At 35.2% G+C, this 26,673-nt stretch overlaps 1 pseudogene across 1 annotated transcript in view; it reads right to left on the reverse strand.

The window, feature by feature from the left end:
* The window catches only part of LOC149253396 (shikimate O-hydroxycinnamoyltransferase-like), a 47,674-nt pseudogene that overhangs the window by 17,891 nt on the left and 3,110 nt on the right, over window positions 1-26,673 (reverse strand). The window lies entirely within an intron of this gene.

Genomic DNA, 26,673 nt, shown 5'->3' on the forward strand with positions numbered 1-26,673 from the left:
TGTTCTTTATGTTGATGATCTCATATTGACAGGTGATGGTTAGTTGATCATGTCTTGCAAGGAGGACCTTGCAAGAGAATTCGAGATGAAAGACATGGGTCTCATGCACTAGTTCCTTGGCATGGAAGTGTGGCAGAAGGATGGGGACCTGTTTGTGTCTCAAGGCAAGTATGCCAATGAGATACTCAGGAGATTCCACATGGAGAAGTGCAAGCCCATGCAATCTCCTCTAGCAGGTAACTGGAGGAAGGAGGATGCTAATTCAGGAGAAGTAGTAGAAGCTACTCTGTATTGGCAGCTTGTGGGTTCACTGATGTACTTAGTGAACACACAACCATATTTGTGTTATGCGGTGAACCAATTGAGTCAAGCTATCATTCAGCCTACAAAGTTGTTTTTGGAAGGGCGCTAAGCATGTTTTGAGATACCTTAGAGGCACATCTCAATATGGATTATGGTATAGACGAATAAAGGGAGTGAAGCTACAGGGCTTCACAGATGCAAATTGGGCAGGAAGTCCATCAGATCGGAAGAGCACATCAGGAGGAATTTTTAACCTTGGATCAGCTATAGTTTCTTGGTACAACAGGAAATAAAGGTCAGTTGCACTTAGCTCAGCAGAGGCTGAATACATGGCTGCAAGTCAGGCAACATGTGAGGCCATTTGGATGTGGAAAATTCTAGTTGGTTTATTTGATCAGAGGATGGATCCAACTGTGATATATTGTGATAATCATAGTTGTATCAAACTCTCTGAGAATCTAGTATTTCGTGACAGGTCCAAGCACATTGACATTCGGTATCATCATCTCAGAGACTATGTGGCTGCAGTATGTTTCAACTGAGGAATAGATGCTGACATTTTGACTAAGGAATTGTCAAAGTGTAAATTTGAGTTCCATAGAGACAGGATCGGGGTGGCAGATAATCCCTTTCTTGTTGAGAGGGAGTGTTGAAATGTGGCAACAAGAATATTCCAATTTTAAGTTGTCCTTAAATTAAAATTGAGAATTAAAATTCGAATTTAGTCTCACCAATTGTTTGAAGAATAATTAATTAAGTCATCTTGAGTTAATTAGTTGCAGAAATTCAAACATGAAGTCTTTGTGAAGTCATGCAATAGTTATCCCTTTAATTGAGGAAGTTATCCCTTAATTAAGGAGATAAGGATGAGTTTTATTTGAGTTGTAATTAGTTAGCTCAGTTAATTGAGCTATGTCCAATTAAATTAGTTCCAAACAGTTTGAGGAACTAATTGTGAGTTCAGTCATTTAATGCATGCATGCATGAAACTAGTGTACTCCAGATAATTGAATATTCTCCCATAAATAATTCATGCATGTTAGTTCAGAAAAAAGACCCAGTTGAGATTAAAGGCAGGGACAGTGTACTATCAGTTGCTAGAATTTTCCTATAAGAAAATATCTTGCATGCAGAAGGAATTCATTCCTTGATATTTGCACAGTTTTATAGTGTGTTGGAGCAGTGTGTGAGATCAGTGTCACACAAGGTTACAACAGGCACACCCAAGGAAAACAACGCAAGGAAATAGGAGGCTTGAAGGATAGAGGGAAAGGCATATGAGTTGTCTAGTCTGTCTATGAGCAGAGATAGGGATTGTGCTGAGAGCTGGATAGATGTGAGAGCTAAGGCTTTGTGTAATCCTGAGATACTTCCACTTGTATGATAATACAAATAGCGGGGTTTTTAGCTGAGGCTTTCCCCAAAGTATTCTTCTGTGTTTTATGTGTGATTGATTCTTCTTCTCTGTTATATGTGTTCTGTTTGATCTTACTCAAATCGATTAAGCCTCCGCAAGTTTGATAGTAGAAGTAGATTAAGTATTTTGCTTTAGTTTATTGCATAATCAGGTTAATCTATAGTGAGAATTTCTACACTCGGGAAGTTGGTTTCCCAACTAACCCCAACGAGGCCCACAAACTCTTGGTGTTACATCTTGTGGGGTTAGGGTTTTGGTTGTTTAATGTTTTGTCATGTTTTCCAATAATAAATATACCTTAATCCTCATTGTAATATAGTTCAGAGGCATGTAGCTGCCACATCTCTTCTCAAAGATAAGCTACCATTTCCCGAGCTATCTTATTTCCATTCTGTTTGTAAGCATAGTTCAATGTTTCTCTATTAATGAAATGAAGTGCTTTTCTGCTGCATCTTTGTGTTTATGATTATATCTGTAAGTTGTTGTGTTCCTGTTTAAGTTCGGATCATCATAGGGTATGGTAATGTTCCAATCGTTTTTCCTGATGAAAATATTAGACATATTCAAAATGTAATGTATGTACTCAGAATAAAAAGGAATATGTTCTCTATTTCTATGATAACATATCAAAACCTTAACGTTGAGTTTTTTAATTCTTATTCTGTTATTAAATATCTACTAGATTGTATGAAGCCAATTGCATCAGGTATTCAAGTAGGAGAATTGTATAAGCTAAATGTAAAAAGCGCACCACACCAAGCCTTGACTTCATCAGTTATCACTGCAAAAGGCTTGTGGCATTAAAGATTCGGTCATATCAATTTCAACGGCCTGCTGCTACTTCAGAAATGAGGTATGGTCAATGGTCTTCCTGTATTGAAGAATGTTTATGTTGATTGTGAAGCGTGTGCTCTTGGGAAGATGCATAGAGATGTGTTTCCTTTAAATTTAGATAGAAAGAAGAGAGATATACTAGAGCTTGTGCACACTGATTTATGTGGGCTGATGTAGACGAGGTCATTAGGGAGTGCCTATTATTTCTTATTATTTGTTGATGATTGCATGAGATTTACTTGGGTATATTTTCTCAGGAAGAAGAGTCATATTTTTTAATATTTTAAGGAGTTCAGAAGCATGATTGAAAAACAAACATGGAAATTCATCAAAATTCTCCACTCAGATCGAGGGGGAGAATACAAGAAGGGTGGTTTCATAAAATATTGCAAGGACCATGGGATAGTTCAATAGTTCACAGTACCCCACACTCCTCAACAAAATGGGGTTGTAGAGAGGAAGAACATAACCCTTGTGGAGTGTGCATGAAGCATGCTAAAGGGTAAGAACCTGTCTAATGGATTTTTGGCAGAAGCAATAAATACTGCAGTATATTTGAAGAAAAGGAGTCCAACAAAAAGCCTCAATTTTAAAACTCCATTACAAGCTTTATTAGGTTTTAATCCCGCAGTTAATTATTTAAGAGTTCTTCGCTCCAAAGCTTTTTCTCGTGTTCCAAAAGAGGATAGGAAGAAAATAGATTCAAAGGCCATTAAATGCATTTTTGTTGGGTACTGCACAGAGTTTAAAGCTTATAATTTGTTTAATCCCTCTACTCATAAAGTGTTTGCAAGTAGAGATGTAGTATTCCATGAGCAGGTTGATGATGGGAACCATGATAGAAGCAATGAAGGATGGCACATGCCTTTGTTGGTGGAATATGGAAGTGATGAAACAAGGCACATCCATGAGTAACAACTACAACACAAACAACAAGAGGAAGATGTGGATGGTATAGATGAAGGTAGCAGACCAAGTCCACCCAGGGATGATCAGAAAAATTTTGAAGCCATTCCACCACTCAGGAGATCAGGTAGGCAAATTTAGTTGCTAGCAAGATATAGGGATCATGCTCTTATAACTAGTATCTTAAATGTTATTGAATCCTCTAATTATAAAGAAGCAAGTCAATATAGAAAATGGAGAGAAGCCATGGGAGAGGAATATGAGTCAATACTTAAAAACAAAACCTGGGATGTAGTTGAACTAACTGAAGGAAAACAACCCATAGGTTGCAAATGGTTATACAAAACCTAAATTTAAAGCAAACGGGAGCATAGAAAAATATAAATCTAGGTTGGTTGCAAAGTGGTACTCACAAAAAGAAGGTATAGACTATGAGGAAACCTTTTCCCCTGTAGCTAAATTAAACACAATTAGAATGTTAATTGCTTTAGGTACCAAACATCATGGGATGATACACCAACTAGATGTGAAATATGCATTCTTAAATGAGGAATTAAAAGAAGAAGTGTATTTAACACAACCTGAAGGGTTTGTCATACAGGGGGAGGAACATTTAGTCTGTAGATTGAGGAAAGCATTGTATGGACTAAAACGGGCACCCAAGTCATGGTATGATAAAATTGATTCATTTTTCCTACAACATATTTATAAAAGAACCAATAATGACCCTAATATGTATATCGTGTTTGATGAAAAGGAGAAAATTGTTTTGATTTCTTCATATGTAGATGATCTTATCATTACAAGAAATGTTTATGAACTCATTAAGGAAATCAAAGAGTATATCTCATAGGTTTTTGAGATGAAATACCTTGGAGAGTTACACTATTGTTTGGGTCTTGAAGTCTGGAGGGATTCTCATGAGAGTTTTCTGTCTCAGGCTAAGTGTGTCAGGATTTTATTGAAAAAGTTCAAAATGGATCAGTGCAAAGCTACCTAGGTGCTTTTACAGCAGAATACCAAACTTCAGAATAATGATGGTTCTATTTTAGACTCCCAACCAGCAACACTGTATAGACAGCTGGTGGGGAGTCTATTTTATTTGACTACAACTAGGTCGGATTTGGCTTTTGCAGTCAGTGTATTGAGCCAATTCATGTCAAAGCCTCTTGAGCATCATTGGGTTGCAGTGAAAGGCGTCTTAAGGTGTCTTCATGGAACCTTAGACTTTGGTATTAAATATACTGATTTGTTTGATGTTAGATTGACAGGTTTCTAAGACTCAGATTGGGCCGGAAATTCGGATGACCGACGATCCATAATAGGTTATGCCTTCAACATTGGGTCTAGGGTCATTGCATGGAGCAAAAAGAAGTAGAACATTGTACCCTTGTCTTTAGCAAAAGCAGAGTATCAAGCAATGTGTGCAACAACGTGTGAGGCAGTTTGGTTGAGGAGACTTCTCCAGGATGCAAGAGAAGAACAAAAAGATGCAACAGTTATCAGATGTGACAATGAGAGCTCAATCAAACTTGTAAATAATCCAGTGTTTCATCAAAACAAAAAGCATATTGATACACAGTTTCACTTTGTTAGGGAGAAATTTTAGTCAATGGAAATCCATATTGAATATTGTAATACTTGTGACAATGGTGTAGATATTTTTTCCAAGCCTCTTGGAAGAATTAAATTTGAGTTATTTAAGGAGATGTTAGGAGTACTAGTGAACCCTTTCTCCATTAAGGGGAAGTTTTGAATTTAATGGAAAAATGTATTCTTGGAGAGAGTCAATTCATTAGTTATGCGTGAGCCTTAGATTAGGATTTAGTTCCTACTTTTTAGGAGTTTGCTCGAACTCTACTATTTGCTTATAAACTATATATATTCATGATGTTTAACCTAAAATTCTCTATCATTTTTAATACTAGATTCCTCCTCTAAAGGTTTATCATTATCTAACCCCTCTACAATGTATAAGTGGCATCCATGATTTATAAGTGATATTCTGAATTCGATATCCTAACTAAAACCTTTGAACTGTAATATCAAATTTCTTTAAAATGTGAAGCTATGTTACAGTTTGTTGCGACCATAGATGGGATGCGAAAAACTAAATTGTATATTATAAAAGAGAATTATTTTCTTAAATGCCTAAACTGTTAATAAAGTTTCTTGAAAGATTTCCAGCAGCAATAAAAGAACCAGAGAAATCATTACTTTATTTTCTAAAGGTTCAAAAGTCACTGAATTATAAATACAATATCTAATACCACGAACATACAACCCACATAATGAGTTACTATGTGAAAATCTATTCAACAATAAAAATTAAAATATAAAAAATATTTAAGTTTTTCTTATTATTATTATTAAATTTGACAATCTCTCTATGTATCTACATGTCTGGTTCAAACATATGTTTCTGTATTTTAATATTGATTCCCAAAATTAAATCGAACCATAAAACATGCCTGTTACACTAAAATTTGTCACCATGACTATCTACAGTTAGTATGGCTCCATCAACTGTCATACTATCCTCCTTGGCAAGTCTTATACCTCTGCTCCTCATGTCAAACTCCAAGAAAGAGAGAAAGTCCTTAAAAAGTCAAATAACTCTGGTTACGCAGTTTCTCTTAACCTTACCTGCGTGTACGCACCTCAAGTTCACAATACCTGCGTACTTGTACGCTCCGTCTGTAAAGGGGTGGGTGCGTACTCCTGTAAAGGTCAAAAGGCGCAAGTTTTACTTCAAAAAACTTACTTGCGGTCGATTCTAGAGCATTCTAGAAGATGGTTTGACGTGGATTGAGCACCTTCAGATGGTTCATGCATCCCAAAGAAAGAGGAACTTATCCCATGAAGAGGGGAGCTATCCCTTTGAAAGAGGAGCTTATCCCATTGATGGTGGACCTGATTAACTTCCTCCAAAGCATTATAAATACAGGCATTGGGCCAGAGGGAGGAGAGGTTGAAAGCTGAACATTCCTAAGGGTAGATGCTGCTGAAATTATGACTCCCTTATAGAGCTTGAGAGGAGAGATTCCCCATCCTTTCTTAGCTTCATTTGGAAGTGGGTGAGCTAATCAAAGTAAAGGAGAACTCTTGCTGGACCCTGGGAGGGACCTGCACAACACCAAGGCACTGGTTGTAATGGTTTCTTTTGTTTCCACTTAATACAATTAAGTTCATTTTTCTCAACAAGTTGTTATATATAATTTGTTTCATATACTCCTTGGTCTTTATGATGAATATGTTTTATTTTATGAGTTATTCAGGTGCTATGTAATCGTTTTCTTGTTAGTGAATGCATGTTTCAAAGAGAAGGAGGAGCTCATCTGGATCGGAGAGGCTGGACTGCTACAAACAACGTTGGGCTAAAGGTATGTTTTAAACACCTGATTGCTTGTATTCTAAATGCATATTTAGGGAAAGATAGTGCTTAATTGTCTTTTTTGTCACTAGAAAGCCTTGGCTTCTAGGGAGGTCGGTTTTGTCCGCAAAATTGACTCCTTTCGCATGACAAAATGGCGACTCCACTGGGGAATCCATGGATTTAATTGATTTCTCTTTTGATTGATACTTTGATTTGAGAAACGTTGATTTGTTTCTGTTTTTGATTTGATGATTGTGGGATTGGGTGAATTTAGTTAATTTTGAGTTAGTTTTCATTTTTCATAGTTTTGGGAGAGGTACGCACCCTCTGAGTTAAGCACAGTGCGTACCTGTATGCACTTTTACTTTGTGCACAGAGCGTGGACGCACCTGTGTAAACAGGTTGCCTGCGTACCCTGTCAAAAATTTGAAAATTTTAAATTTTTCTCTTTTTTATCAGTTTAGAATTTGTTTATAGGTTTTAGCCATTGCCCAGACCTGCTTGTTCCCTGTCAAAAACTTTCCTTGGTTAATTTCATTGGCATTCCTGCTTTAAGCTTTTATCAATTGGGTGTTTTGAGTCTCTTTTTGAGAAATTCTTAATTTGATTTCCTTTGGTCATTACTTGGAGGTTTGTCTCAGTTTTTTCACAATTTTGCATCTTTTTGCTTTTGTATGAGTGTTAATCGCCTTTGAGTGTTTTTATTTTTTGATCTTTGGAACTCTCATCCAATTTTCTCGACTTGCACTTGATTGGTTTTTAGATTACATTAGAATCGTCTTGTGTTTGAGAATTCTCTTGCATAGATCACATTTGCATAATTAGAATTCTCATTTTCAGAAGATGAATGAAAAATGTGCATAGATTACATTTGCATGCTTTTCAAGTGAATTGTGCATAGATTACAATTGCATAGTTTACATTCTGAAAAATCAATCGTAGATTTAGATCAGTTTTCTTTGATTTGAATTTACACAAAAATAAAAAATAAAAAAACTATTTTGGAATTTATTTGCATTAGTTTTTCTTGATGAAATTAGTGCATTAGAGAATTTGTTATATTTTCTCTTAGTGATCAATTTTTTACATTGTTGGAAGTGAATGGAAACTCTCTCATATTGAAAGGATTCATTGCATTGTTAGGATTCATCGAATTGAAAAGATTACATTATCATATTCGATTGCATTCAGCTGAGTCGGGTCATAACACCATTGGTTTCATATCCATTTACCCATTTGAGTAATAATAGCCTAAATAACACAGCGCTTAATTAAAATTCATCTAGTAATTTTTACATTTCTAGGGCTCTGATACACCAATCTAGCTTAGGCTAGTGTCTTGGAGTAGGAGAGTAATTAACTCTCCAAGACAGTAAAACCAAACAAGTAGCTTATCTTGCGGTAGGATAAATCCAACTGTTACATTTATACTCTGGGAAAGCTCCTCTTAAAGGAGAAGCACGAGATCGTGTCCGAACCAGTGAGGGAATCAATCCTCCTTCATTGGGAACGACGCCAGATACGCACGTACTACAAATGGTAAACCTCGGATTAACCATTGTCGAGGAGCCTGGGGTCACTTGTCGGTAAACCTTGGATTATTGTCAAGGAGCCAGCAAGGGGATTGAGCTTGTTACTCTGCCCTTGCGTGCTATCGGATCATAGACTGTTCCCCCAGGTATATTTGTTGCTGTTGGTGACCTTAGTGACTATTATCTTTAGGGTTCTACCCAAGGTGACGGTGGAGGGAAGATCCCACTGTACCTGGAGCAGACGTCGGCTAGACTCACTTGGATTTTCTGGGGGGTTCACTTCACTCGAGACGGTTAAAGTGGAGGAACTTGGTCTAGTCTATTCATTAAGCAGGTTGCCGGGGTAACTGTTCCACCCGCCATTTCTGTACTGAATTTTGCGATGTTAGATTTCATCACCAACTAGTGTTTTCGGTCCGGAAAGTTACTGTTTGTGTGTGGTTTGACTCCTAGATTTGATAGCGCGTGTTAATTTGTTTGTTTTTACTTTTAGAGACCATAGGTGTGAATTGTGAATTTTAATTGTTAGGTATGAATTGTGAATTGTTAATTTTAGTTATAAATTGTTAATAAAATTCACTGAAGTTGAATATAATGGCAAATGTTCCGGAATTTACCAACCTAGGAACCCCTCCTAACGAGAATCCTAGTACTTTTCCTTACTTTGGAAATGTTGGTCCTCCTTATATGGCTACTTTGTCATTACCTGGATTTACAATAGGTTTACCGATATGGCTATTTTCAACTTCGTTGGCCCAAAGTACTCCAATTGTTCCACCTCAACCGAATGCTTCACCTCAACAGAGTTCGCCATCTCAACATCACCAACCTTCTATTGACCCTTTACCTTCTTCGCCTAATTTTTCTTCCTCCATTTCTTCCTCTTCGCTTGGTAATAGCCTTGATGCTAGTAACCAGGTGGCTAAAAAGAAGAAGAAAGGGAAGAAGAAGAAGAAGAAGAAGAAGCAAGATAAGAAAGAAGTCAACCAACCCACCATGGCTGTAAGTGTTAGTTGTGTTGAGGAAAACTCTGACATGCATCGTAAACCCAAATACCCTTGCAGGCTTTGTAAGGGTGACCACTTCCTTGTCAATTGTCCTGGTATTCCAAAGGTCCTGGAAGTATGGTCAGAAAAATCTCATCAACTTTCCATTGATCCATCAACCAGTGATAGTCAGGTTCTTGGGAAAAAGGGTAAAGTTAGGTTTCCTTGTAAGTTATGCAAAGGGAGTCATCAAACTCACATTTGCCCTCACATGGATGAGGCCTCAACATTGCTAGAAAACCTTACTGTTCCACAGCAAGAATTTCCAACTGGTTACCGTAAACTTTCTCCCAACCTACCGTCAACTGATGGAGTGATTGATTTAGTTTCAAGTACAGTCGATCACACTCTTCCATTGGAGAGTGAAACTCATGTCACTCAGGTTGATGACCCGTTAGTTGATCAAGTGGTCAATTCAATTTCACATTCAGTCGATCCGACTTTCTCTTTAGAGAGTGAACTTCATACCGCTCAGGTTCTTCTTGTTACATCAGATTCTTCTATGACGGGGGGCATTTCACCTGTTTCTACAGAACCCCCTCCAAGTACTGAGGTCTTTTCCTTTGATTGGAATAGACTGACAGAACCTCATCTTCCTTCCTCCATCCCTTTCCAAATCATTGTCAAGGCTGGTGGTAGGGACATACATCGTACTCAGGTAGATGAAGGTGCTTCTGTTAGTATTTTATCCTCAACTGTTTGGAAAGCTTTGGGTTCCCCTCAGCTTGCGCCTATTACGCAAAATCTGAAAGCTTTTAACAGAACCATCAGTGAACCTTTAGGGATCCTTCCTAAGTTTTCTATTACCTTGGAAGGTAAAACTGTCTGTATTGATCTTATGGTAGTTCGAGGTCCCTTGGATTTCAATTTACTCCTTGGGCGAGACTATGTTTATGTAATGAAAGCTGTCATATCGACACTCTTTCGCGTGATGTCTTTCCCTCACAATGGCAGTATTGTGACTGTAGACCAACTTTCGTTCCCTAGTCTTGTTTCAACTACCAATAATATGACAACCCTAAATGTTCCTGATTCTCAAGTGGTATCTACCCCGCCACGGGTTAATTATGTGGCAACTGGTCCCATGTTTTCAGTTACCGATGTAAATTCCTTTGATTTAGATCCGGTAATTGACATGGAAAACTCTATGGGATTACTTGAACACGATGTTCTTATCCCTTTTGAGTCCCTTGACATGTGTTCCTTCCAAAGAACTATTCTTCCTTCTGATGAAGACCTTTTGGAAGCCATGATCAAGGTGTGTCCATTGACATGTCTTTCATCTAGTTGGAAGCCATGATCAGTGGGTGCGAGGATAGTTTTTTCCTGTATCAACCTCATTAAAAAATGAAACAGGCTAACGAGGATAGTTTTTTTCCTGTATCAACCTCGTTAAAAAATGAAATAGGCTGTCGAGGAAAGTTCCTTTTACTGTGTCGACCTCGTTAAAAAATGAATCAGTGAGTATGAGGACAGTTCTTTTCCTGTGTCAACCTCGTTAAAAAATGAATCAGTTGTTAGAGGATAGTTCCTGTTACTGAGTCAACCTCGTTAAAAAATGAATCAGGTTAGAGCATAGTTCCTTGTCTTGTGTCAAGCTCATTAAAAAATGAAACAAGGATTTTAGAGCATAGTTCCTTGTCTTGTGTCAAGCTCGTTAAAAAAAGAAACAAGGCGTCATGAGCATAGTTCCTTGTCTTGTGTCAAGCTCGTTAAAAAATGAATCAAGGTTTTTAGAGTAGAGTTTTTGTTAGGTAGATTGTAGAGAGTAGAAGCGAGGATAGTTTGTTCCTCTCTCAACCTCGTTAAAAAATGAAATTGGATGTTTCAAGGAAAGTTCCTGTTACTGAGTCAACCTCGTTACAAAATGAATCAGGTATGAGGATAGTTCTTTTCTTGTGTCAACGTCCTTAAAAATGAAACAACTCCCTTTTCAAGTTAAATATTGAAAGTAAACCTTCATTCCATCCACTTGGTTGAATGCAATGAAGCCTGGGAGGCATGTACCTCGCTTTGCATCATTATGCTGGGGGCATGCGAACTTCTGGAGCATAGTTCCTTGTCTTGTGTCAAGCTCATTAGAAAATGAAACAAGGAGTCTTGAGCATAGTTCCTTGTCTTGTGTCAAGCTCATTAAAAAATGAAACAAGGGTAGGTTAAGTAGGTAGATTGTAGAGAGTAGTTATGAGCATAGTTCCTTGTCTTGTGTCAAGCACGTTAAAAAATGAATCAAGGATTTTAGAGCACAGTTCCTGTTACTGAGTCAACCTCGTTAAAAAATGAATCAGGTTCGAGGATAGTTCCTTGTCTTGTGTCAACCTCGTTAAAAGATGAAACAAGGATAGGTTATATAGGTAGATTGTAGAGAGTAGTTATGAGCATAGTTCCTTATCTTGTGTCAAGCTCGTTTAAAAAATGAAACAAGGGTTTTGAGGATAGTTCTTTTCCTGTGTCAACCTCACTAAAAAATGAAACAACTCCCACGAGTCTTTCCAAGATTTCGAAAGTAAACCTTCATTTCATCCACCTGATTGAATGCAATGAAGCTTGGGGGGCATGTACCTTGATTTGCATCATTATGTTGGGGGCATGCGAACTTATAACAAGCATAGTTTTTCGTTTCAAGCTTGCGTAAACATGAAACTGAATCCGAGCATAGTTCTTTTCCTGTGTCAAGCTCGTTAAAAAAAGAAACAAATCCTCCTCTACTTGAGTAGAGAGTTTGACTAGATCTCATAAATGTTAAGTTGTATATTTAGTTTAGTTATTTCAGTGTTTTGCATAATTTTCTTATAGTTTTAGGTCGAGTCTTTCAAATGATCTCGTACATGAACCTTCATTCCATCCAGCTTGTACTTAGTTGAATGAAATGAAGCTGGGGGGCATGTGCTCTAGCAGTTACGCTTAGGGGGCATCAAGCACAGTTTTCTCTCTGTTTCAAGTTGTGTAAAATTGAAACTACTTTGAAGCATAGTTTTTCTCTGTTTCAAGCTTTTGTAAAAATGAAACCTATCTCGAGTCAATTTCAGTGCGCTCTAGCAGTTACGCGTAGGGGGCATCAAGCACAGTTTTATCTCTGTTTCAAGCTTGTGTAAAAATGAAACTACTTTGAAGCATAGTTTTTCTCTGTTTCAAGCTTTTGTAAAAATGAAACCTATCTCGAGTCAATTTCAGTTATTTTCAAGACTAGTTAAACTCATGAAAATACCGAGATTATTTTTCTATCTTTCATTCTCGTAAAACAAATGAAAATGCCGAGTTCTTTCCGTCTTTTCCTGCTCATAAATTAAATTGAAAGTCGGCCATATGAGTACATTTTTATCATTTTTTCGAACTCATTAAAACTTACGAAAAAGTGAAAACCATGAGTACATTTTTGTCATTTTTTCGAACTCATTAAAACTTACGAAAAAATGAATCCTTGGAGTTCTCTTTTAAGCCCTTTTTAGACTCTCAAAATATGAAAAGATTGCCGAGTTTTTCTTTTTAAACTCGTTAAAACGGAACTAAAAAGACGGTCCTCTTACAACCCTTTTCTGACCGTAAAAACATGAAAAGATTGCCGGATTTTTGTCGTTTCAAATTCGATATTGGAAATAAAACGACGTGTCCTTGATCACTTTCTACTTTTCAGATCAGAGACACTAATCATGAAAGTACTCCTTGGTCGTAAAGATCAAGCGGTTCTCTCAAGTATTATTTTATACTTTTTCGGGCTTGGGAGACACAAATTTACGAAAAAGTTCAACCCTGGAGTCTTCTTAAGTTTTTTCAGACTCTCTAAAATTGAAAAACGCCGAGTTTCTCCTATACTGGACTCGTTAAAATTTCACAGTAAAGGACCTGTTCGATTACAAACAGGAACGGACCACTCCTTCTTAGGGTTTGAATCTAAACTAAGTTGGACTCATCCGAAGGATGAGCTTATAATCAAGCATATGTTATCCTCCTCAAGCTTGTAAAAAATAAAGAGGTACTTGCCAGAAATGGTGGGGGAAAAGAGAGGAAAATGAGCCTATTTGCTATCCTTTGTCTCAGAAGAAACCTTATCACCACTCTTGAACATGACACTTTTTCATTCACCTGGGTTGGGAAATCCTTTGCCTAACAGTTAATCAAACCACATTGAAAATCTTCAACCGGTTCCGGGTATTAACTTTGGGTCAATTGTCACCAAGCCATCTGTCGTGTCGTTATGTGTTCAAGAGGTCACTGCAAATAAACCATTCATCTGCAAAATACCTGTCATCCATCTCAACCATCCTTGAGTCAGTCCTTACAGCTACATTTCTTCAACTTGATTTATGATTTCGTGTTGTGGGCTTGCCTGCAACGGGTCACTTTCTATCGACATCAGCACATTATCTAGAAAGATGACCTAGAAATCGTCAGTACCTTGAAATCTGCATGCATCAATGGCAGGTTTCTCGCCTTTGATGACATTTTACATCATTGACTTTCGATCGAAGGATTCCGTGACATGTTCAACATCAACGCATTCATTCGCATCTCATGGATTGTACTGGGTACTTTGAGAACCATTGACATCACTGGTGGTTTCTCTCACACTTGTTAACAGTTTACATCATCGACTGGTAATCAAGTGGTTTCTACCATGTTCGACATCAACTCATTTATTCGCATGGATAGAATCGTACCATTTCGAGAAGTAGAAATGAAGACCCTGGATCTAGTTTCCACCATCCAGGCTGCGAGGAGTTTTGTATTCATTATACAGTAGACTAATCATAAATAGATGGCTGCGTCCATACTGTGTCTACATGAGTCTATGATTATGATGTACTGTGAAATCATTCCTGTATCAGAGCAGTAGTTAGTTTGTTAGTTAAAGTTTTCAATCTGAGTATGGGAATGCCTACCTCAGCAATGATATGATCTTATATATGTATTTTGTGTTGAATATTTGCAGGTTCCGACTGGGCTCTCCACAAGATAATCCTTGAAATGATAAAGTACCTCACCCTTCCTAGATGATATGAAACACTAATCTACTACAGGCTTCGCACTTTAGGGGGCAATCTGTTACACTAAAATTTGTCACCATAACTATCTACAGTTAGTATGGCTCCATCAACTATCATACTATCCTCCTTGGCAAGTCTTATACCTCTACTCCTCATGTCAAACTCCAATAAAGAGAGAAAGTCCTTAAAAAGTCAAATAACTCTGGTTACGCAGTTTCTCTTAACCTTACCTGCGTGTACGCACCTCAAGTTCACAAGACCTGCATACTTGTACGCTCTGTCTGTAAAGGGGTGGGTGCGTACTCCTGTAAAGGTCAAAAGGCGCAAGTTTTACTTCAAAAAACTTACTTGCGATCGATTCTAGAGCATTCTAGAAGATGGTTTGACGTGGATTGAGCGCCTCCAGATGGTTCATGCATCCCAAAGAAAGAGGAACTTATCCCATGAAGAGGGGAGCTATCCCTTTGAAAGAGGAGCTTATCCCATTGATGGTGGACCTGATTAACTTCCCCCAAAGCATTATAAATACAGGCATTGGGCCAGAGGGAGGAGAGGTTGAAAGCTGAACATTCCTAAGGGTAGATGCTGCTGAAATTAGGACTCCCTTATAGAGCTTGAGAGGAGAGATTCCCCATCCTTAGCTTCATTTGGAAGTGGGTGAGCTGATCAAAGTAAAGGAGAACTCTTGTTGGACCCTGGGAGGGACCTGCACAACACCAAGGCACTGGTTGTAATGGTTTCTTTTGTTTCCACTTAATACAATTAAGTTCATTTTTCTCAACAAGTTGTTATATATAATTTGTTTCATATACTCCTTGGTCTTTATGATGAATATGTTTTATTTTATGAGTTATTCAGGTGCTATGTAATCGTTTGCTTGTTAGTGAATGCAGGTTTCAAAGAGAAGGAGGAGCTCATCTGGATCGGAGAGGCTGGACTGCTACAAACAGCGTTGGGCTAAAGGTATGTTTTAAACACCTGATTGCTTGTATTCTAAATGCATATTTAGGGAAAGATAGTGCTTAATTGTCTTGTTTGTCACTAGAAAGCCTTGGCTTCTAGGGAGGTCGGTTTTGTCCGCAAAATTGACTCTTTCCGCATGACAATGCCTTTTGAACGCCTGTTTGCAGTCAGTTCTTTTTGTCTTCATCTTATTAGTCCCTGCCATCTGGCAATGGCCAGGGACTATAGTAATCGAAAAGATGGAATTTAACATTAATTTAACTTGCTTACCATTACAAATGACAAGTGACTATTATGAATAACCAAACTTTTTAAGAACAATTAGTTTGATTGTCTTATTTAGCCTCTTCCCAAGGTGGGAGGCTAAAACATAAGTTATATTCATTTTTTCCATTGGCATTTGGAATTTTTGCTTAGCAGAGTAAACTAATGCCAGCATTAGTTTAAAACATTAAATGTTATAACAACTGAATTAAATTAAACCTATAACAACTGAATTGAATTAAACCTAAGCTCATAAGCTTCACGGCAAGGTCAGAGACTTGGCATGTCCATCTGCGAAGGCTTCTGTCTAGTGCACCTGCCACCTGCCACCGCTTCAATCTAGGTGCCATTCCATAAACTGTAACAGTTGTCCCTTTCGCCAGGTTGCATGGGAGAGTTTTCCATAAGCCAGAGTCCTTGAGTCTTCTACATCATAATGGAGTCTCGTCCCTGAGTCTTTTGCATCATAATGAAGATGAGCTATGATGAGCCAGTTCTTCTGCATCATAATGAAGATAAGCTATGATGAGCTAGTCTGTGGCTTGAAACTTGAAATAGTGGAGAAACAAGTAAGAAACATTTTTTCATTCCTTGCTGTCATTTCATGCAAAATCAATTTTCATTATGAATTCACTCTTTGTCATCATTTCTTCATTTTTCATTCACTCTTTGTCATCATTTCCAGTCAATTTTCACACAGTCAATTTTCATTTATGATCTTTCACTGAACACAACTTTTTCCAGTCAATTTTCATTTATGATCTTTCACTAAACACAACTTTTTAATTTTTTTATGAAACTCTTAAAAGCTCAGATTAGAAACAAAAAAACTCACCTTTGTGCAGGCTGTGCAGGCTGGCTAGATTGATGGATTGAAGAACATGGTCCTTCATAGCTAGTCTGCAGCTTGAAACTTGAAATAGTGGAGCAACAAGTAAGAAACAATTTTTCATTCCTTGCTATCATTTCATGCAAAATCAATTTTCATTATGAATTCACTCTTTGTCATCATTTCTTCATTTTGCATTCACTCTTTGTCATCATTTCTAGTCAATTTTCACACAGTCAATTTTCATTTATGATCTTTCACCGAACACAACTTTTTCCAGTCAATTTTCATTTATGATCTTTCACTGAACACAGCTTTTTAATTTTTTTATGAAACTCTTAAAAGCTCAGATTAGAAACAAAAAAACTCACCTTTGTGCAGGCTGGCTAGATTGATGGCTTGAAGAACATGGTCCTTGCTCCTTCCACCATGAATTATCAGTACTTTCACCTGAAACCTTTTCCTTTCATACCTTCGTTGGTTCACGGGCAATTGGATCAACCGGTTATGAATCACTTGCATCGTCAAATGGCTCTGAATCAAGCGCTTAAACTAGAGCTTCCATAAACTGGATCTTGCTTTGGAACCAACACTACCAATAGCAATATAAGTAGAGGTGGTAGCAGGAGTAGCAGGAAAGGTGGCTAGTTAACGAGATGCATTTGAACCTCAGTTTACTCACCAGCATTCGAGTCAATAGTTGACCCAGCATCCTTGTAATTGCAAAAAGAGCCAAAGCCCGAAGCCATTGATTTATAACCAGTAGACCTCGCAGCCTTGAGATATATATAGGTTAGTAGGAGCACTACCAAATTATGGTAAAGGGTATGAAATTGCCTTCTTCTTAAGCTGCTGGTTGGGATGCTTCCTGTAGAAAAGCACGCAGCGAGAAAGACAACATAAGAAGGAGCATAAAAGCTAGCAAGCATACATACTGAGCTAGCTAGTCCTTGCACTGACCAAACCCTGGACTTATCAATTTTTCGCCAACAAAGGCTGTAACTAAGAACCTAAATGGTGAATTAATGATAGCAATCCACCCTTGGGATGCTACGCTCAAAGGTGAAGGTTGTAACTAAGAACCACATGCGATCCTGTGCCCATACTCAGCGTGTGGCCTTGACTCGTTCGATGGTGAACCAATGGGTTGAACCGACTCGACCATGCCATTGAATGCTTTAGAGGAGGATGCCAAATGATGGCTTTATTGTACAACCAGGGTTCATGGGCATGAAATGGATCCATAAGGACGAGCTTCAAATCGATCGTCTTCAACAAGAAATTCAACTAACTATTCAAATTCCGTAAGGACGAGCTTCAAATCGATTGTCTTAATTGTTCAAATTGATTGTATTCGACTAAGCTCTACCTCTTTTTGTTTCATTTACTGTACAAACAACAACATCTAATTTACAAAAGTATGCACACAGGCACATGGCTTGCATGCAATCCTGATGCATACCCGATAATTAATGTATAACATTATTCCGAGTTCAAACAGATGGTCAACATGCACGTCGTGTTGACACATCTCCTGGCTTTCTCAGCACGTGTAGCCATGAGTTGCAACTTCCAGCTTCGGCGAAGATGGAGTAATGTTCTGTGTGAAAAGAGGATATTAGACCAGCCTTTACAGGGTCATGTAATCTTTTATTTTAATAGGAAGGCATGCACGCTTAGTCTAACTTACTTTTAAAACATTAACGGTTCTTACCACCAGAAAAACTTACCAACCACTCTTCCGGTTTCACCATATGGAGAAGCCATTGCAATGCCCACAAAAAATGGAAATTTATATAATACTATGTTTACTTGGTACAAATATCAATAGATAAAGGCATTATATTCTTAGACATAGGGTTAATAAATCGATAAAGTGGTAACTCACAGAATTATGATCACTTGATAAATATGTGGGTTATTGGGTTTGATCATATTCAGGATTAATCGAAACATAAATATTTTTCTTTTTCTGTTGTCGGCCTTTTTGTTTGAAATTTTCGATTAATAACATGGATGGCCTACTTTTTTAATTGCTTGATTATTATGTTATTGTTTGTGCACTGATATTTAAAATCGAAGGAGTTGATTAATTTGATCGTACTATTGAAAATTTCATATTTATATAGTTAACATTAAGCTTTTTGGTAAAATTTTCAGTGAAGTGAGCTCGCTGCCACATCTCCGGCTACTGGTTTCGAGGGTGTGGCATTGTTCTTCATTTGCAAGTTGTTGTCCTTAATTAAGGTATTAAACTCTTATGCTTGACGACGTGTTTACCATACGAAAACAATTTGTTCTAATACATTCTTTTGTACATTCATAAGGATTCTTTTGTAGTTTTCAACGATTTAGCGCTGCCTTGTATTTGTAGTTTTCTGGAATCGTATGGCTAGTAGTTTTCTGAAATTGTTTGGCTAAGAAAGGCTGGATTATCAGGACACCAACAAAAAAATCAAATAGCTTGATTGATCAATTTTCGTCATCCCCTTCATGTTACAGATGCAACACTCCATGGAATAAACATATACAATGTTTTTTGGAATCGTATGGCCCGTGGTTTTCTGGAATTGTCTAGCTAGGAAAGGCTGGATTATCAAGACACCAACAAAAAAATCAGACTAGCTTGATCGATCAATTTTCGTCCCCTTCATGTTACACATGCAGCACTCCATGGAATACACATATACAATGTAACCAACACGTATGATTACTAACTTGATCGATCACTTCCCATTCCCTACCTGTTAGACATGCCACTCTCCATGGAATACCCGTATACAATGTAACCAACATGTTTGTTGAAACTCCACAAACTCCACAAAATTCTTTGGCTTGACTGTGCTTTATCGGAACTGTGGTCTCATGTTTTTCTTCAAGCCTCGGGCAGGGACTAGCTGCCATGCAGCTTATCTTGTTTTATTTAATAATGTGCGTTGTGTATCCCCAGCCCACGTCTGAAGATTGGATCGCCACTAATATAAAAAAATTATTCCATTTTCGCCGAATTCACTTTAATGATATTTAAACTGGAAATAATCAAGATGGCGTCACTTTGTCCGGATTACCATACTTAGTCGTTGGAACTTGGCAGTTACTGAATCCTGATAAGGAGTTGGTGAGGATAAGAATTATTTGTGAGAATCAAAACTCCTTTATGGAGCGCATCTAATCTTTCACAATTCTGATAGTGACATTTCGTAAATGAATGTATAACTCTTCCATTAGTTGACCAATTTCGTTGAGTGGCGAAATTGGACAGTAAGAAAAAACCATCGCATAATACCAGAGGGAGGTTTCTTATAACAATAGGTACCAAGGCCAAATGACATCATTGAAACCACAGTCATGCCAATGTTTTCAGCCCATTTATAAAAACACTTATATCAATGTTTTCAGCTAATATATAATTTTTTTTTATGAAAGTAAAGTAAAAAATACTTATTTATTTATTTAAAGAAAAATGAATGTTTTAGTTGATTTGGAGTTTTTAGTTAATATAGTATCAATTTAATTATTATTATTATAATAATATAATTAAATAAATTTGGTTTGGATTTTCTTTCATTAAAATAAGTATAAATTAAATAGTGAATAAATCTATTAGATATAAATTCACAATAATCATCAAAATACTTATTTCATGATATATGTTGAGATATTGAAATTAAAAAATCATGAAATTCTAATTTTATTATTATTGTTATAAAATATATGCTAAACATATATATATTTAAAAAAGTATAAATAAACATTGTTAATCATAGAAATTTTTACCCACTTTATTATACAGATTCTTAATTTGTAAACCATTAATGAGCCAATATCATACTTATCAATACAACATATCTAAAAACCATAATTCTTAAATAGATTATATCTTTACCATCCACTATTAATAATTAAATTAAATTCCAAAATCTCTATTTTAAAATAAATATATCTATAATTTTAATTATAATAAATGTTTTCCATCTTAATTAAAAAATATAATTCATAAAATAATTTAATTAAATATATCTTCAAAATATTATGTTCTATAGAATTCCAAGTTTATAAATCAACCCATTTAAATTAAAGTAATAAAGAAAAAAACAGAACACCATAAACTTCAATGAAATACAATTAGGATGAGAAAGTGGCACTGGCCATGAAAGAATTTAAAGGTTAGCTTTCCCCAGCTATCATGGTTTTTTGATTGGTTTTATATATTAGGAATCTTTTTAAAAAATATACCAATAAGAATAATTGGTATTATGTCTTTTTCATGGTTTTATATTTTAAGAATTTTTTTAAAAAATATTCCAATAAGAATAATTCACTATCATGTTTTTTTATAGGAATAATTTTCTACAATGCATCATGAGTTCAGCCACTATCATGTTTTTGATTGGTTTTATATTATTATTATTTTTTTTTTAATTTAAAAATATATTAATAAAAAATAATTGAGTTGCATTTTGAAAAAATTCTAAATTTTAATAATTAAAAAAAATATATCGATAAAAGAAATTGGTATTATGTCTTTTTTATGATTTTATATTTTAAGTATTTTTATAAAAAATATTTTAGTAAAAATAATTCACTATCATGTGGAATAATTATCGACAATACACCATCATGTTTTTGGTTGATTTTGTTTTATTTTATTTTATTTTTATTTTTTTTTAATTTAAAAATATACTAATAAAAAATAATTAAAAATAATTTAGTTGCATTTTGAAAAAACTCAAAAATTTGATATTAAAATCATATTTAATTTTTTTGGTTTTATATTTTAGGAATCTTTTAAAAAAATATACCAATAAGAATAATTTAACTCGTATTATTTCTTTTTTTATGGTTTTATATTTTAAGAAGTTTTAAAAAAAATATTCGAGTAAGAATAATTCACTATTTAATTTTTTTGGTTTTATATTTTAGGAATCTTTTAAAAAAATATATCAATAAGAATAATTTAATTGGTATTATGTCTTTTTTATGGTTTTATATTTTAAGAATTTTTTTTTTAAATATTCTAGTAAGAATAATTCACTATCATGTCTTTCCTACAATGCACCATGAGTTCAAACACTATCATGTTTTTGGTTGGTTTTATATTATTAGATTTTTTTTAAAATTTAAAAATATACTAAAATAAAATAATTAAGTTGCATTTTTTGAAAACTAAAAAAATAATCATATTCAATTTTTTTTATATTTTAAGAATCTTTAAAAGCATATATTAATAATAGTATATTCTTATTAAATATATTTTGAGAAGACAAAAAAATTAGGCATATAATAATCATAAAAAAATTGACATTAAAATTACATTCACTAAAAATTTGTAATATCACATGTCATATAGGTAATATTTGTTTCAAAATAACCCTTATGCAATTTATAAAAACATTACCATATTTTATATATCATAACATTATATTTTCTATTTTTAGTTGCAAATCACATTGCAATAATTTACTTTTCACACGTCTTTATGCTGCTGTTAAGTTACCTCTGCTTAATCACATTAACAATATTAATCACAATTGTTTTTAATAAAATCATACCTTCTACAAAATATTGGCATGCACAAAACATTCACCAAAAACATTCAAGATGTATTTCACTTTCACATACATCTATGTTATCAACATTTCAACATAATAGAAATTATTGGTCGTATTGATTTTCATAATCCACCTTTATGTATTAAAAGTAATATAACTAGTAAGGAAACATCCCCTAGATGTTAAAACAATGTTTTCATAAAGTTGTTTTTCCAAAACAACAGTTAAGGGAATAATATTTTAATCATCAACATTCCCATAATTTCCAACTCATGCAACATGTCATTTAATTTATGCATATGCATTTAATCAACAACCATTAATGCATACCACTAACATCATTATTGAGTCATCAATTTGTAAAATTGTGAAATTTTGAACAAATAAGGTAATCATCATCATGATTACCACTAGTTCTACCATTAAGCTGGTAAAACCATCAAATCTATCACTTCAACGACACTATTGTATTATGATCCAAGTCCTTTGTATGTTTCAAGAACTTGCAGTCACATGTATGCATTTCTAAACAAGTATCTATGTTGCAATCATTGTAGCTTCTTGCATACAATATCTTTATGCATAAAAGCATATGCAAAGCTTTATTCACATAAAACATAGAGTTAACATTAATGTGTAAATGTCAATAACATTTAGGGTAACAATCCAGACATTCTCAAATTCCACATTGTATTGTTACCAACAGACTAGCACATGAAGTAAACTACTTTTTTACAACTTGTAGTAAGCTTTACTCAAAATTGATTCATGCATATAAGTTTTAGTAGTTACCCATGCAAAAGTAACTAATCAATGCTACCAACGATCTTAAATTTGACCATGACATGACTCAATCTTTTTTTAGCCATTACAGCTAAGACTTATCACTTGAATTATTATCTATCTTTAACATATAAAGGGGTTATTTTTAAAACATCACATTGTCCACTTTTAGGACATTCCCCATCTAATACATTCTTTCATTATCACATACATGTATTCATTCTTTACAAGCAATGCATTGTAACTTTTGTCATGTTCATTAAATGTATCATTAATCTTGCAAAGGTTGGTAGTCAATTCTCACTTTCACTAGTGACTAAGGATCTTTCATAGATGCAACAAAGCTTTTTTTTTATCCTCATCAAGATTCAAATGTCATGAGCACAATTTTGCAGCATACTTTATTACTTACTACTCTTCATTGTGGTTATAAACATGCATCATGTAAAAGTAGTCTACTGCATATATTGTTATGTAGCTTCTTAGAATCATACTTGAGTTAATGTTCACTAGTATCATATACTTCATTTCTGCTTACCAATTCCCAAAAGGCACCAATGCTGTAAGTTTCAACTCTGATACCATTTATGACATTTTCGATAACCTCGCATGAAAATGCATGGAATAAGAATTTTTTTACTACATTTTCAAACATGTAATTTTCTGAATTACTTTCCATATTCCTTCAATTGCCATTAAATAAATCATCATCATTACATAGAGTAATCTTTAGTAAAGGAATAGTAAGTTACACAACCATTAACTACCACTGTTTTAATATATTAACTTAAATTTCATGATGTAACCTTGCATCAATTCCATGATTATTTTAACTCAGTTAATTAATCATATTCTCCATAAGACAAATGTCACATCATGCAATGAATCAATATATCCATTAGTTTGTGTGGAATTTAGTATTTTCTAAATTTGATATAAGATTTAATATCCAACATTATATATATATATATATATATATATATATATATATATATATATATAGATATCATAGTAATAATAATATCACACACTAAGACTCTCTCAAACTTAAACTCAAAGCTACTTCAATAATTAAAAACAAAACTTAATAACCAATAATTATATAAAAATGATATAATAAAAAGAATAATATAATAAAAGGAAAGCATGTGATTGTTAAAGCATATCATGATATTGAGGTTTCTGTGATCCATATTCAGTTTATGAGAGTAGTCTTCAGTGAAAATCACATCATATTTTATTTTTCAACGCGTTTCGAACCCACGAGTGTGGTTCATCGTCAGGACGAGTTGAAGAACCAGATCATAGCTGCATAATCATAGCTGCATGTTAAATAGAGAGAGCAAAACCTCAAACGGTTAGATTTAACTGGGAAATGGCTATATTTGACTGACAACTAGATTGTACTAACAACTACTACGAAAGACTATATCATGATATTCAACCAATCTTTACTATAAAATTTCACTTCCCTCATTAAACATAAATATTTAAATTATTTTCATTTTACATTTCCTCTATATACAAATTACTTTTTATATGCAAATATATTAAATATAAAATCGGTTATACATCTGTAAAAAGATAATCAGTGTCCTATTATTGCAAATATCATAAAAGTGTCCGTACAAACTTGTAAAAATTACTAGTCTTTTGCTTAACTCCTGCCTGAGTGATACTTCGAATTTAGGTAACTTTGTAGATTTAAAATCTGGGCTAAAGTGACAAAGAGATGCTATCCAAAAATCTGAATTTTAAAACATCAATCTTGGCTGTAGTTTGGACATGTTATTGGACAAATAGATTGTAAATTATAAATGAAACCTTTAAAATTGTCATCTCCAAGAGCCAACCAGAAAAATCACGACTCGACCTATTTTTAAAAAGTACGTCCTCCCACTTGGTTGGTTGCTGCATCACATATGCTCTTAACATATCTTCCACCACCCGATTCACCCGTTCGATTTGCCCATCAGTTTGAGGGTGATAAGTTGTGCTAAAGTTCAGCCGAGTCCCCAATTCTTCAAATAATGTTTTCCAAAAGACCGATGTAAATTTTACATCACGGTTTGAAATTATTGTATTTGGTAACCCATGTAGCCTAAATATATTTTGCATGAAAACATGGGTGATCTGCACAGCTCTGTAGGTAGATTACACCGGTATAAAATGTGCTGACTTAGCTTGTCCACCACCACCATGATGGAGTCGTTATTTTTCTTTGACTTAGGCAAACCCGTTATAAAATCCATAAAGATGGTTTCTCACTTCCATTCCGGGATGGGTAATGGTTGTAATAAACCCGCAAGATGTTGGTGTTCTGCTTTAATTTGTTGACATTCTAGACACCATGCCAAATAACCAGCCACATCTTTCTTCATACCCAACCAATAATATTCTTTTCGAAGTGCAGTGATCATATTTTGATATCCTGGGTGTCTGGTGTAATGACTCTTATGATACTCATCCAATATCATATTTTTAATATTGTTCTGATTGGGCACGTACAACCTTCCTTTGTAATACAACATTCCAGCAGCATCCAAAGCATAATCCGGTTGTTTTTCTTTGTTGGTTGGTTGTTGAACTTGCTGTTTTATTTGCTGATAAACAACATCTTGTTTAGCTGCCTTTTTAATCATTTCCCTGAAGGGGCTTTTCCCTTCACTGCAAGAAATTTCGTATAGGCATTGCAATTTTCGACTCAAAGCGTCTGCCACCCGATTCTCCTTCCCTTTTAAATGCTTGATCTCAAAATCAAAACCACTTAGGAAATCCACCCACCGTGCTTGCCTTGCATTTAGAGTGGGCTAGCTAAAATAATTAGTCAGACTGTGGTGATCTGTCAATAACAGAAATTTTCTTCCCATAAGATAATGTCGCCACATTTTCAAGGCATCAATCACAGCTGCCAACTCTAGATCGTAAGAAGAATATTTCTGCTCATGCTCTTTTAACTTTCTTGATTCATATGCTATCACTTTCCCTTCCTGCATTAACACACCTCCTACCCCTTCCTTACTTGCGTCAGTGTACACCACATAATATTTACTAGGATTGGCTATGCTTAGAATGGGTGCTGTGGTGAGTAAGTATTTGAGTTGTTCGAAACTTTTTTGACATTCAGGGGTCCACCTGAAAGTTCTTCCCTTTTTCTGTAAGGATGTGATTGGATAGGCTACTTTTGAAAATTCTTCTACAAACTGTCTATAATAGCCTGCTAGTCCCATGAAATATCGAATGTCCGCCACATCTTTGGGTACCGACCATTCCATTATGGTCCTTATCTTTTCAGGATCCACTGCGATCCCTTCTTTAGTGATGATATGCCCCAAATATTGTATCTTCTCTTTAAAGAATTCACATTTACTGAACTTAGCATATAATTGGTGTTCTCGGAGAGTTTGCAATACTAACTTGAGGTGCTCCTGATGCTCCTCCATAGTCTGAGAGTAAATCAATATATCGTCAATAAAGATCAGCACAAATTTATCCAAATACCGATGAAATACATTGTTCATCAGACACATAAAGGTGGCAGGAGCGTTGGTTAACCTAAAGGGTAACACCACAAACTCATAGCGGCCATAACGAGTTCTAAAAGTTGTCTTAGCTATGTCTTCCTCTTTAATTCGGATTTGGTGATACCCTGATCGCAAATCAATCTTTGAGAAAATTGTTGCTCCTTTCACCTGGTCAAACAGTTCATCAATACGGGGTAGAGGGTACTTGTTTTTGATTGTCAATTTGTTTAATTGACGGTAGTCCATACACATGCGGAGGGTCTCGTCCTTTTTCTTAATGAACAATACCGGGGCTCCCCAAGGGGACACACTGGGGCGAATGTAGTTTTTGTCCAACAGCTCCTATAATTGCATTTTTA

The sequence above is a fragment of the Pinus tabuliformis genome, chromosome 7 (genome assembly GCF_031772625.1).
Source record: "Pinus tabuliformis cultivar Carrire ecotype Pingquan chromosome 7, CPIR1, whole genome shotgun sequence".
NCBI classification, from domain to species: domain Eukaryota; kingdom Viridiplantae; phylum Streptophyta; class Pinopsida; order Pinales; family Pinaceae; genus Pinus; species Pinus tabuliformis.